We start from the raw sequence: 13,934 nt of genomic DNA, 5'->3' as shown, positions 1-13,934 counted from the left end.
AGTACATGACTTCCTTCTCCCAGCTTGCGTGGGAAGTTTCAACTGTTTACTCAGACCCATCACAGAGACAGTAGTCAATCTGACAGATGAACTGAATCATGACAGATGAACTGAATCATGACAGATGAACTGAATCATGACAGTATGCATTGTTTTAGGTAGATTAGAATGCATTAATTGGTTTTATTCTTATTTTGTCCTTGCTTTGTAGCATTTTGAGATTTGTTTCAAATGTAAAGTCTTCTTTCTTCTTCTTCTTCTAATTAGATGAAGTACATATTTATTCTAGGATTGTATGTTTTTTCTTATCTGCCTCTTTTTTTAATGCTGCGCTCCAAGATTTCCTATGCACTTCTATTCTATTCTTCTATTCTCTCTCTCTCTCTCTCTCTCTCTCTCTCTAATTCAATTCCATTTCCTCTCCTCTCTGCCATCTTAATGGCCCATGCCTGGGGGGGTCTCCTCTCTGCCATCCTAATGGCCCCATGCCTGGGGGGGTCTCGCTGGGACTTTGGTTGCTGCCAGCATTGCAGGATGTCAACACGTCTTAGTGAAGAGCGCACACACACACACACACACACACACACACACACACACACACACACACACACACACACACACACACACACACACACACACACACACACACACACACACACACACACACACACACACACACACACACACACACACACACACACACAAGACACAAGTACACAGATAACCCAAACAACAGAGAGAAACACGATCATAACCACATGCAGAAAGCAGACAAAAGCAGACAAAAGCATGACAAAATGGACAGGATCTGAACCAGGGAGTGAGTAAACACAGACAAACAGACAGACAGACAGACAGACAGACAGACAGACAGACAGACAGACAGACAGACAGACAGACAGACAGACGCATAAGGACAGCCAGCCTGCTATACCCCAGGCCACTTTTATTGTTAAATTTATCTATTTGACCATGATTCATTCCTCATCATCGACTACCTGCTTCTATTATGTTTTTATGTAAATGTGTCTTGTCCCAATGTGATGTGTTTTCGTTGTACCCATTTTTAAAGAAAGCAAAGATACATTTCAACATTTTGCATGCAAAACGTAGTAAACGCACTTTCAATATAATTCAATTCAATTCAAAGTGACATAATCATATTAGAATTAAGACAGTTACCAGCATGTACGGTTGAGTTAAACTTAAGCTATGATGCTATAATATAAAATAATGTAATTGCATATAATGTAAAAAAAAAAAGAAAGCTAAAGATATTTCTATACAGTATAATACCAGTAAGACGTCTGAGGGCGAGAAGCGTGCACGCATCCACCTGGGTGACAGCACACACACACACACACACACACACACACACACACACACACACACACACACACACACACACACACACACACACACACACACACACACACTCACATCCATTCCCTTACTACTGCAGAGAGAGAAGAGAGTTGAGGAGGGGGGGGGGGGGGGGGGGGTTGCTGGGCGGTGACACAAATCAGTGAAGAAAGAGATACAAGGAAAAACATAAAGAGAAATAGTGAGAGGGGGAGGGGGCGAGTGGGGGAGTGCACTCATCCACTCACACATGCAGGGTGAGGAGGCCTGTCACAGCAGCCCAACCAATGGTGTGTTCCATGGCCTAAATCTGCATGTGTGAGTCTGAGTGTGTGTACAACATGTGTGAGTCTGAGCGTGTGTACAACATGTGTGAGTCTGAGTGTGTGTACAACATGTGTGAGTCTGAGCGTGTGTACAACATGTGTGAGTCTGAGTGTGTGTACAACATGTGTGAGTCTGAGCGTGTGTACAACATGTGTGAGTCTGAGCGTGTGTACAACATGTGTGAGTCTGAGCGTGTGTACAACATGTGTGAGTCTGAGCGTGTGTACAACATGTGTGAGTCTGAGCGTGTGTACAACATGTATGAGTCTGAGCGTGTGTACAACATGTGTGAGTCTGAGTGTGTGTACAACATGTGTGAGTCTGAGTGTGTGTACAACATGTGTGAGTCTGAGTATGTGTACAAGTGAGTCTGAGCGTGTATACATGTATGAGTCTGAGCGTGTGTACAACATGTGTGAGTCTGAGCGTGTGTACAACATGTGTGAGTCTGAGTGTGTGTACAACATGTGTGAGTCTGAGTGTGTGTACAACATGTGTGAGTCTGAGCGTGTGTACATGTGAGTCTGAGCGTGTGTACATGTATGAGTCTGAGCGTGTGTACATGTATGAGTCTGAGTGTGTGTACAACATGTGTGAGTCTGAGCGTGTGTACAACATGTGTGAGTCTGAGCGTGTGTACAACATGTGTGAGTCTGAGCATGTGTACAACATGTGTGAGTCTGAGCGTGTGTACAACATGTGTGAGTCTGAGCGTGTGTACATGTATGAGTCTGAGTGTGTGTACAACATGTGTGAGTCTGAGCGTGTGTACAACATGTGTGAGTCTGAGCATGTGTACAACATGTGTGAGTCTGAGCGTGTGTACAACATGCGTGAGTCTGAGCATGTGTACAACATGTGTGAGTGTGAGCTTGTGTACAACATGTGTGAGTCTGAGCGTGTGTACAACATGTGTGAGTCTGAGCGTGTGTACAACATGTGTGAGTCTGAGCGTGTGTACAACATGTGAGTCTGAGCGTGTGTACAACATGTGTGAGTCTGAGCGTGTGTACAACATGTGTGAGTCTGAGCGTGTGTACAACATGTGTGAGTCTGAGCGTGTGTACAACATGTGTGAGTCTGAGCGTACATGTGTGAGTCTGAGCGTGTGTACAACATGTGTGAGTCTGAGCGTACATGTGTGAGTCTGAGCGTGTGTACAACATGTGTGAGTCTGAGCGTGTGTACAACATGTGTGAGTCTGAGCGTACATGTGTGAGTCTGAGCGTGTGTACAACATGTGTGAGTCTGAGCGTACATGTGTGAGTCTGAGCGTGTGTACAACATGTGTGAGTCTGAGCGTGTGTACAACATGTATGAGTCTGAGCGTGTGTACAACATGTGTGAGTCTGAGAGTGTGTACAACATGTATGAGTCTGAGCGTGTGTACAACATGTGTGAGTCTGAGAGTGTGTACATGTGTGAGTCTGAGCGTGTGTACAACATGTGTGAGTCTGAGCGTACATGTATGAGTCTGAGCGTGTGTACAACATGTGTGAGTCTGAGCGTGTGTACAACATGTATGAGTCTGAGCGTGTGTACAACATGTGTGAGTCTGAGAGTGTGTACATGTGTGAGTCTGAGCGTGTGTACAACATGTGTGAGTCTGAGCGTGTGTACAACATGTATGAGTCTGAGCGTGTGTACAACATGTGAGTCTGAGCGTGTGTACAACATGTGTGAGTCTGAGAGTGTGTACATGTGTGAGTCTGAGTGTGTGTACAACATGTGAGTCTGAGCGTGTGTACAACATGTGTGAGTCTGAGAGTGTGTACATGTGTGAGTCTGAGCGTGTGTACAACATGTGTGAGTCTGAGCGTGTGTACAACATGTGTGAGTCTGAGTGTGTGTACAACATGTGAGTCTGAGCGTGTGTACAACATGTGAGTCTGAGCGTGTGTACAACATGTGTGAATCTGAGCGTACATGTGTGAGAAAGAAACAGTGACTGGAGACTGGAGACATGAGGCAAGCATATAGCACAGAATAGCATGACCACCGTGTCACCTTATTACCACGCCGCACAGTTATTTGCAGTAGTGTTGTCCCGATCCGATCACGTGATTGGAAATCGGGGCTGATCACGTCATTTTCAAATGATCGGATCGGGAGCAAAATAAGATGATCCCTAATTTACAGTATATGCTGTATGGAGATGACATGAACACACCACTGGACAAAATAGGCACACATATTCACTAGGGATGTGCCGATGAGACATTTTAGCCGATATCGATATCTGAATTAATTGCTGTTATGGCCGATAACCAATATTACCGATATGATCGATATGATCTCATTAAAAAAATTATAATAATTTTGTCCATTCTGAAAAATACATGGAACAGGGTATCTGCACTGCAGGCTTAGGCAAGTCAGATTTAACTGTAATACCCTTTATTTAATATTGTGAGCTTGTAGATCTGTTTAAGCTGTTACTTTGGGCTTGTTTATCTGTAAAGACAATCGGACCGTTTAATTTATCAAAAAATTACTAGAATCGTCCGATACCGATGTGTTTGCCTATCACTAATATTCACACATACATATCCACATGCAGCATTCAGGTGGCGCAAGAGTAAAGTATCCCCTATGCTATCCCCACCCCCTATGCTGTCTACCAGCATAGGGGGTGGCAAAGCACACGATCTGGCCCCCCGAATCGACCCCCCCACCCCTCACCACTGTACGACACGATGCATTATGGTGCGATATAATAACCCATCAAAGCGTGGCGTTACATCGCTTTAAGACAAAGGCAGCTGTTGATGATGACTTTACCGGTGTGAGCCAGCATGAGACTTATGCCGCAGAGGTTCCATGTTTATAACGTACTTCCAAAGTATGTACATTGTTTAAGTTACAGATGCATGGTTTTCATATTAGTAAATATATGAACTTTGGCTAAAAGCTTGTGTTTAATCCACATGGGTTCTTGTTTACTACTTGGTATAAGACTAGGCTTGCTGGTGTAGTGGCAGAAAATACTACACTGCCTGGAGCAAGGCTTCCACCTGTTGATTGTCTGTCAAGATGACCTATTCTTACCCAAGACCCATGTTTGAACATGTCCACTGACCACACCTCAAATGTATTTGTGTTCCTTCACTGTGTATAAGAGAAACTGATGTCGACAGCTAGGGAGGCTTGCATGCGTGCACCTCCCTGGGCTGGTACAGACCACTCCTTGTAATAAACGTGACATTGTTTCAGTCCACTCTCTACCTCGATTATTTCTTAAAGTCTCTGTTAGGAGTATTAATAATCCCATTACAATTATGGCGCAGTGAGCAGCGTGTTTCTACTGTCCGTCAGCATTCTCTTTTTCAGATGATAGCGCTGTGCATATGGATCTGAGATGCTGGTCCGACAGGGACAACACCTAAACGAACTTTGGGGTAAGAGTGTTTTGACTCAATGTACAACATTTTGTATTTTGAGGCTGTGATCGTTAGAGATACAGCCGTACAAAGTACTAGTTCATCGTATTCATCGTATTTGAAAGAGCTGGTAACAGTCCCTCATCGTATTCATCGTATTTAAAGGAGTGGTGACAGTCCCTCCTCATCGTATTTCATCGTTGCCGAGTGGTAACAGTCTTTTATAGACATTTATATAGTATTCATCGTATTTAAAGGAGTGGTGACAGTCCCTCCTCATCGTATTTCATCGTTGCCGAGTGGTAACAGTCTTTTATAGACATTTATATAGTATTCATCGTATTTAAAGGAGTGGTGACAGTCCCTCCTCATCGTATTTCATCGTTGCCGAGTGGTAACAGTCTTTCATAGACATTTATATAGAAAAACTATAGCCTATATCAGTAGGATAGGGAATAGCATAGGAAATCATACAGACAGCGTCCACCGTTATTTTCTTTCTTTTCTCTCCTGTTGGGACCAAACAGCCCACAGGGAAGATTAAAAGAGAATGGTGAAACAGCAACTTGTATAACGCGTAAGACTCGAGCAGCAGGTATGAATGTGGAATGTGGAATGTTGAGTATGGAATGGAAGTGTGTGGGACGTACGTGTGGATGAACGGAAAATACTATTTTTGTGAAAAGTCAAATGGTGATTTCCTAGTATAAATGTGGCGTTGTGAACAAGTAAGTATGAAGAATGTAGTCCTGGTATTTTAGTTAAGTGTCACCACCCATGGTTAGTAGGACAGCAGTTAGCAGTTGTCAGCGGCAGACTCAAAATAGCAGGTCTACCCAGTAAGTGCTGTCTTGTATTTAAAGTAATTAACAAACAGTAACGTGGTTAGCTGATCATCATGGTCATATGTATTATCTTATTACGTCTTATTATAAAATAATGACAATATAACAATTTCCCAGAGTCACGGCAAGTTGAGTGTAATTGGGCTTTGTCACTCTCTATATTTGGACTAAATAGATAGGCAAAATTATACTCAAAGCATGAAATGTATAGGTAGTAAGTAACTCCTTACAATAGGCAATATTTGTAACTGTCATCACATTTTTTCCCAGTCAAGACAGGAACCCCTGTTTTTGTTTTTCCTAGGAACCTTTCGTTTTTGTCGCTATACAGAATATATCGGTATGGCATTTTTTGTGGAAAGATTAGAGAGGTCCTCAGGGAACTTAAGATCAGATTCAAGTAAGGGACATTTTCCAGGACAGGCAGTTCAGAAAGTAGCCCCGTTCTTCTCCCCTACCATTGACAGCAGCTGCTCTGAGTGGACACACTTGGGACGGGTCGAGCTGGGAAGTCTGGTGAGTGTAATGTTACTTATACATACACGATATAGGAATACTCTGTAGCAAGTAAATGTCCAGAATTCAATGTAGGCTTAATAGTAAATTAGTGTTAGCTGTGGCTGTATTTAAGAAACTCTGTCAATTTAGCAGAATGTCTCATTTTGAATTATAAAATAACTGTAAAATAAGCAGATCTACGAGCTCACAATGTGTTGTTCTTGTAAATTAGTTATTTGCAACATGGAAAAAATGTATATAGGGCTGGAGTGATTAATGTATGATTTGTAATAACGATAATCTACACAGTAACCAGTAATTACAGTATTCAACTACATGCGTATGAGTATTACGGTCCCATATACGGACAGGTCATCCATTAGGGAAGACATGGTTTGAAGTTGTGTTGAGTTGATCATATGGACAAGCGCAATTCCCTCATGTGAACCTAAAAAGTGAGACACAGAACTCATACGTTAGTGTGAGTGACGTGCAATTAGATATGTAAAGGGTATTATTGGCAAAGTTGATTCACCAGACATAGAAATCAGTAGTACTGTGTTTTACGGAACCTGATTACTATGGGACCATTAGATGGATCGCCTATCGCATCGCACGGCAAGTCACATGTACAGTCAGACTGTTTCCGCACTTTGATGTCTGAACAGTATGCGTGTGTTGGTTTGGGGCCCAACACAGGCGGGAATTGACTATTTCCCGAATTACATTTTGGGAACATGGACATGCAGGCACTTGGACAGAGGCATGAGCAATGGAGGACTATATGTGAGGAAAGGGAACATTCCAGGGATGAACTAATGACTGTCTTTTTCCTTTCATGTGATGGAACACTGTACGTCCACTCTGTGGCGAGGTACGTGCGATTGCGATGGTGGGCCATTGGTGATGTCATAGTGAGTGGGTGAGTAGAGAGTACTGCTTTTTGGGGTCAATCTGATTCAACTTTACTACAGTGTCTCAAGACATTTTACGTGTTGAGCAGCGACCCCTGCTACATGCCTAAATTAAGCAGTTTTACGACGGGGGTAACAAGACACTGTCCTTTAAGCGGGGGGAATCGTCAAGCTTGATGAGATACTTTTTGGCTTGTCAATATGATCATACAACTTTCCTATAGTCAATAGTCTATCAGACAACTGAATTAAGGGAGTTTTAGGAATCACCAAATCTTGTAGTAAATTGGTCTTGATTCAAACGTAATATTAATGAACAAATAGGTCAAATCAGACAAACCCACAGCCAAATAGGGGGTGATTCCCTATGTAATGTAGGAAATAAGTTGTTGTTACGGAAACGGTGGATGGCATGACGTCATGTCTCCCTCCCATGCGTGCCCAGGAGCACTGAAGAATATATATAACACAGGCAGATAGATACCGTATACTACTGAGTATCTCATATTGTAAGTAAGACTCACATATCAAGGGGTACCTAAATCATTGGGCTTGACTAGTTCACCAGCCCCCCCAACGCCTAAGGCAAGGTAGCATAGGCATTTTCACACGCAAAATGTAAACTTGTCCGCAGAAATAGCCTGATCACAGCTGTTAAAATAACAGTGGGGGCTCATATTGTTCAGTTTTCAGTTCAGTTTAGTTTCTCTAATTTAAGGAGAGTTTCACAGCATGACATGTCACTTACGCCAACCAGGTGTCCATTTGCACCCCTCCTTTCAGAGTAGCAGTGTGATTGACAGGCATCAGTGTTTGGGGGGGGGGGCAAGAGAAGGTCCCCTAATAGTTGCCTTTGTCATAAAACATTGTCTCTGGTCAGCAAGATGTGTAAATTAGACTTTAGACCAATGTGAACCTTTACTGTCCTCTACGAGGACTGGTGATGATTATTATTCTGGATAACTCACACTCATGGCAAATGCCCTGTTGGCTCATTTTTGTAGTCAACATTTACCTAATACCTCTCCTACCTCACTTTATTCAGCTAGAGATCGTGGTCAGGCATTTCACTTAACTATATTCTTGATTCCAAGCAGTGATGTAAATAGATTATCAATGTAATGAGTCCTGGGATGCAGGAATGATTTTGTAAATAAGTCAGGGGGATCTATCAGTCCCATGTCAATAACGTTAGGAGTTATATTTTGCCATTTTTACAAAGTGCAGCATACTCCACAGTTCAGTAATACACACATGCACTGTCACTGAGGGTGCATGGTTACAGCTGCTGTTGCATTGTAGTCAGAGGAGGACTTAGAAGGAAGGATTTTTATTATCTGGACTTTCCATCAAACAATCAAGCAGCAAGCATACTGGTAAATTAATTAAGACGCATACACATTTGTATGATAAGCTATGAGGTTCAATTTGAATGTCTAGTTGATCATGGTGGTTATTTATATATCAATAAATATATCAATAATAGTGTAAACCATATACAGCAGAGTCATGTACATACTATTTTAACGTAAATACTATTTTAAGTTACGAGTCATGTAAATACTAGCATTTTATTTTAAGAAATCAGTTGAGTGAACCCGTGGATCAGCTATTTTCAATGAACAAGATTTAACAGTTAAAAACCATTTAACCAAGTCGGCCTTCCTTCCTTAGTTTATTTCTTTATAGATGTGAGATCATTTTATTTGAAGTTAGGGAAAAAAAATGTACCGAAAGATAGAAAAGGATTTTAAAAATAGCAGATCTGCGTGCACAAAACATACCTAGCACGTTGTTTCAATTATAGATAGACTGGCAGGAGGAAGTGACGAATAGGGTAAAATAGCTTAGTGTTAATAGGATGTTGATGCTGTTAAATAGCTTAGGTAATATTAAAAATGTTTAAAGTAAAGCGATGGTTCTAGCAATTATGAGCAATTCTATGGATAAATTCTATCTATATCCGACAGAAGTGCTCAGAGGGGGGACATGTATAGTTTAAGAAGTGTATAGTTTATGAAGTATAGTTTAAGTTGAACATAATTTAATTCAAATTAATTTTAAGCATTGGAACATAATTTATTCTTGAGTCTATGGCGACATATTGTCAAACCTCTAAAACTACATTCAGTAGGCTGCTGAAACAATAAACAAACAAAACCTCTACGGCATTTTAGATTGCATGTCAAATTGTAGATGTACCGAGTAGAATTGCGGGCCCACATTTGTCTGAAAGATCTGATGAGTAAATTAATGTTATTTCAAAGGACCTGGCCTCATGTCGCCTATTTAGACTACACATGGGGAAGTTTTTTCACTCAAGTACTACACTATATTTAAATATTTATAAAATACTGCAAAACCATACACACACACATAGTGCAAACTGACAGCGACCACATTCTAACTTACCTCAAACAAAGGGTAAAACGTAGGTAGTCACAGCAGCAGATTACATGTAAAATCTCATTCCCCATTGACCATTCAAATAATTTGGCCAATAGCTTTTTGAAAAACAAAAGGTAAAAGGGAAAAAAAAAAAAGGTAAGATGTTAGTGTATGTAAAATAGTTTGTTTTCATGTTCTCGGTCAAAACCGGTTTAAGTCACTCTTAGTGCACGTCTGTGAACGTATTATTGTTAGAAGGAAACTTTATGCGTAGGTTCCCCCAGTGATGAGTAGTTCGTAGGCGGGGTCTCGGCTCCACCTGCAGAGTACCACACATGCACACAGCATCCCCAGCATCTGAATTGCAGCAAATGTTAGTGCAGCCCAGATGACATACATCATGATCTTTTTTAGTTTCTTCACAACTAGAACTTCACATCCCTCCGGGTAGAGGTCTTCAGTATGAGCAAGAGATCCAGTGCAGGCTTCTGTATTACTTTTGCAGCAGCTAATGGGGACGCTGTTGTTTTTAGTTTCATTAAACCAGCGAGTGTTCATCCAATCCGAGTAATTGTGGATTCCGCAGCACTGAAGCTGTCTCTGCACATAGTCGATGGCACGGCTCGGGGCATCACTGTTGGTGCCACTGTACTCGTCATACACGTTCCGGATGGAACCGTTAACCTCATCTTCAACCTTTGCTCTGTAAATATATCCAAGAACCACCACAGCCACGTCCGTCATGAACACCAGCAGAAGGATGATTTGCAAGTCCACAGTAGCTCTCTCGTACTGTAGCACAGCATCCAATGAGTCCAATAATGAACAAGAGGGCTCCGACAGCAATGATGGTCACAGCAGGGATAAAGGTATACACATCCTCAAAGAAGTGGTCATAGTCATCATATGTGATGAACACATAGGCTCCAACATAGCATAAAATACCAGCTGCTGCCCAAAATATCAGATTTAGAAAGACCAACACCGTCTTTGACGACGTTATGCCGCACTGCCCCATGCCTGATACTGAGAAGGAATCCAGTATTGCTATAAAAGTTAAAAGGCTTTTCTTCTATTCAGACATATTGTCCTGGCCCGCTGACATCCCGATACCCCGACCGACCGACTGAACCCCTAAAAAACAATCAAGGACAGGGGGGAGCAGTTGTCACAGAGACTTTGTCCAAGGAAGCTATTTCCATTCATTCCATATCCAGAACCTCATCCTCATCGGGGGACTGGGGCACAGCACTCAGAAATAGACTTGATTGAGATGTATGAGCCATCGGCAAGAATGCTCGAATCTGTATTTCGCAAAGTCTTTGGATTAAAATGGCTACATCTCAGGGAACATTTTGATGTGAATGGAGCACAAAATCACATTGTCACTGGACAGCTGCTGAATCACGGTGGTCTTTTTGGGACAGCATCAAAGCAGCATTTCCAGTACCCACTGATTGGCAAAAAATTCACAGCACTAAGCAATGGCCTGATGAAACCTGTGACACCTACAGAAATAGACTGGAGAACTGCTTTCAGAAGCACTGTGGTGTGCCACTAGACAACCCCGCTTACAATGACTTGTTAAAAACCTCCTTGATCAATGGCCTGCTCCCTGCAATCTACAGTGTTATGACCTCTTGCATTGGCTGGGAAACCCGACCTTTGACTGAGGTGTGGGGTCACGCATTGCATGCTGAGAGGAACGCACTCTCACAGGACTTCATGAAAAAGAAGAAATTGGAGACAGCACAGCTGATGTTCTATGAGAACACTGTCAGCAACCTACCAACCAAGTTAAGCAGACAGGGGGGGCCCAGCCGGGGGTCAAGTGGCGACCTATGGGTTAGGCCACTACACAGATTTGGTGTGATATGGAGCGAAGTAGAATGAAGACCTACGCAGGGGCAAGTGTGGAGAATGAATGGCCCGGGTATGTGTGGAATGTGATGTTTATCGAGTAGGCCTATAAGTAAGTAAAATGTTTTAAGGTATCACTGTGTACAACAGTGTTATTTTTAGGTGAAGTCATTCTAATGAAAATTGTTCTTTCCTACTTTCCAGGACTGGATGGTGAATCAATGAGATGGTCTAAATGTGTTGACAATTTAATGAATATCTTCCTTTCCCAGTGTGCATGGCATGGTTAATATGGTGATATTGACTAACTCACTAAAAACTTAGAATAACTCATCTAGGAAGAGTGTTGTGATACAATGCAATTACAGGAGGAAGGACAAAGGGAAAAATGAGTATCTATAGACATTACACCGACAAGGTAAGAACCCACTCACTCCCACACGATTTCATACATTATTGAAATATTTGCATTGACAGGAGGATACTAGTAGTGATGAAATACAGTGTAAAGATGCAATAATGTGTAACCTGTCAATGTAGCTAATAACCATAAGAGAGGGAGTTAACCATAAATCAGACTGTGAAAGATTGTGATCAACTGTGATCAAGATAGATCTTAATAAATTCCTAATTATGTATTATCATCTGGGGAAAAGTATAGAACAAATGTTTTAGAATAGGGGTAGTGTGTTGTTTTGTTTTTTTCCAGCTCTGAAATCCAATAAATTAAGAGAAACATATCAGGAGATGTGTTTGAACAAGGAAAAAACAAACAAACAAATGAAGACAACCAGAGAAAGCACTGAAAGGATTTGGGTTTGTATGATGGGTAAATATACACACATACAGTGACGTCAGTCTAGTGTTATATGAATTACAATTTAGGCATTTAGCAGACGCTCTTAATCCAGAGCGACTTACATTAAGCAATAACAAAAAGCATGGCATACATCACATGTATAAAAAGTAGTCATCATGAATCATGCGTAAACTAAGAACGTAACATTGGAGTATCTATGTAAACTATACATACTATACTATATAATATATTATACATGTGTACTATAAAGTGCTATGACTACATAAAGTGCAATTCTAGAGCTGTCTACATAACAAGCTGAAGCTGAAGACAATTAATGTAAAATAATAATAATAATAATATTGAAATGAATTTTGTATAACCACTTTTTTAACCACGGTGGAAATAATTCAAGTGAACAAAATTACCTGCAAGTTGTTCTCCCTCTAAGAAAACCTGACAGACATATAAATATGTCACATGGGCCAGTGACACCAATGAGAGCCAAGCCACATCATCATGTCCGTCCAGAGACTCCAGACGTCCCTACACGGCCCACACGCATTCGATCCCCGCAGTCAACCCCCAGTGACAACGATGGGAGCCGGATAAAGACGAAATACTGGGCCCACCATGGGGAAAAAAGACTAAAATGCCATGCCACAACGTGTGACAGAAACATAAGGAGAGGAGAACATTTGCATGGAGGAAAGAACCACGGAAAAAGACTACACCTGATGCTGGCTTATGAGTGATCGCTCAAGACAAATCGAGGGTCGTAGGTTGGAATTTCCCAATAAGAAGGAAAAGGGTTTTCGCCCCTACCAGCCATCAGAAGTTGTGTGTAATAAAAAGAAAATTATCATGTGGGTGAACATTGAATACACTTAAATGTAAACCTTTCTTACTCTAGGAGATAGTCCATATATAAGTCATCTTTTTGTAGTAAATTTGCAGACAGTATAGTATCTCATGTTCCTTGGTATAAATTAATATGAGACATTTAATTTACATATTTGAAATGGAGGAATGTAGTGGCAGAAAATACTACACTGCCTGGAGCAAGGCTTCCACCTGTTGATTGTCTGTCAAGATGACCTATTCTTACCCAAGACCCATGTTTGAACATGTCCACTGACCACACCTCAAATGTATTTGTGTTCCTTCACTGTGTATAAGAGAAACTGATGTCGACAGCTAGGGAGGCTTGCATGCGTGCACCTCCCTGGGCTGGTACAGACCACTCCTTGTAATAAACGTGACATTGTTTCAGTCCACTCTCTACCTCGATTATTTCTTAAAGTCTCTGTTAGGAGTATTAATAATCCCATTACACTGGCATCATAACATACAGCCCAAAAAGATGAATTATTTGTATCTTTTTGGGCGACGTTCCTCCGTCTATCGCTTGTTCGCCTGCTATCGCCAGTAGTTGCCGGTTCCCATAGACAAATAATGCACATCCGGGAAATTCGTCTGTCTGTAGGCAACTAAAACAATTGTAAAGGTTTTATGCTGTAGTAAATAAGGAAGTGTGTTTGAATCTGCATACAGGGCTCTC

The 13,934-nt window shown here is 41.5% G+C and overlaps 1 protein-coding gene and 1 pseudogene across 2 annotated transcripts in view; both read right to left on the bottom strand.

The window, feature by feature from the left end:
• The window catches only part of lrrc52 (leucine rich repeat containing 52), a gene marked incomplete at its 3' end in the record, with an annotated part of 52,706 nt that overhangs the window by 29,198 nt on the left and 9,574 nt on the right, over nucleotides 1-13,934 (bottom strand). The window lies entirely within an intron of this gene.
• On the bottom strand, nucleotides 9,870-10,840 carry LOC306926554 (tetraspanin-3-like; annotated as a pseudogene). Its single transcript has one exon. The product of its transcript is annotated as a tetraspanin-3-like (transcript).

Source organism: Electrona antarctica (assembly GCF_951216825.1).
Source record: "Electrona antarctica genome assembly, chromosome: 7".
NCBI lineage: Eukaryota > Metazoa > Chordata > Actinopteri > Myctophiformes > Myctophidae > Electrona > Electrona antarctica.
Note: the sequence above shows the minus strand (reverse complement) of the source record. Positions and strands in the feature narration are given on the sequence as shown.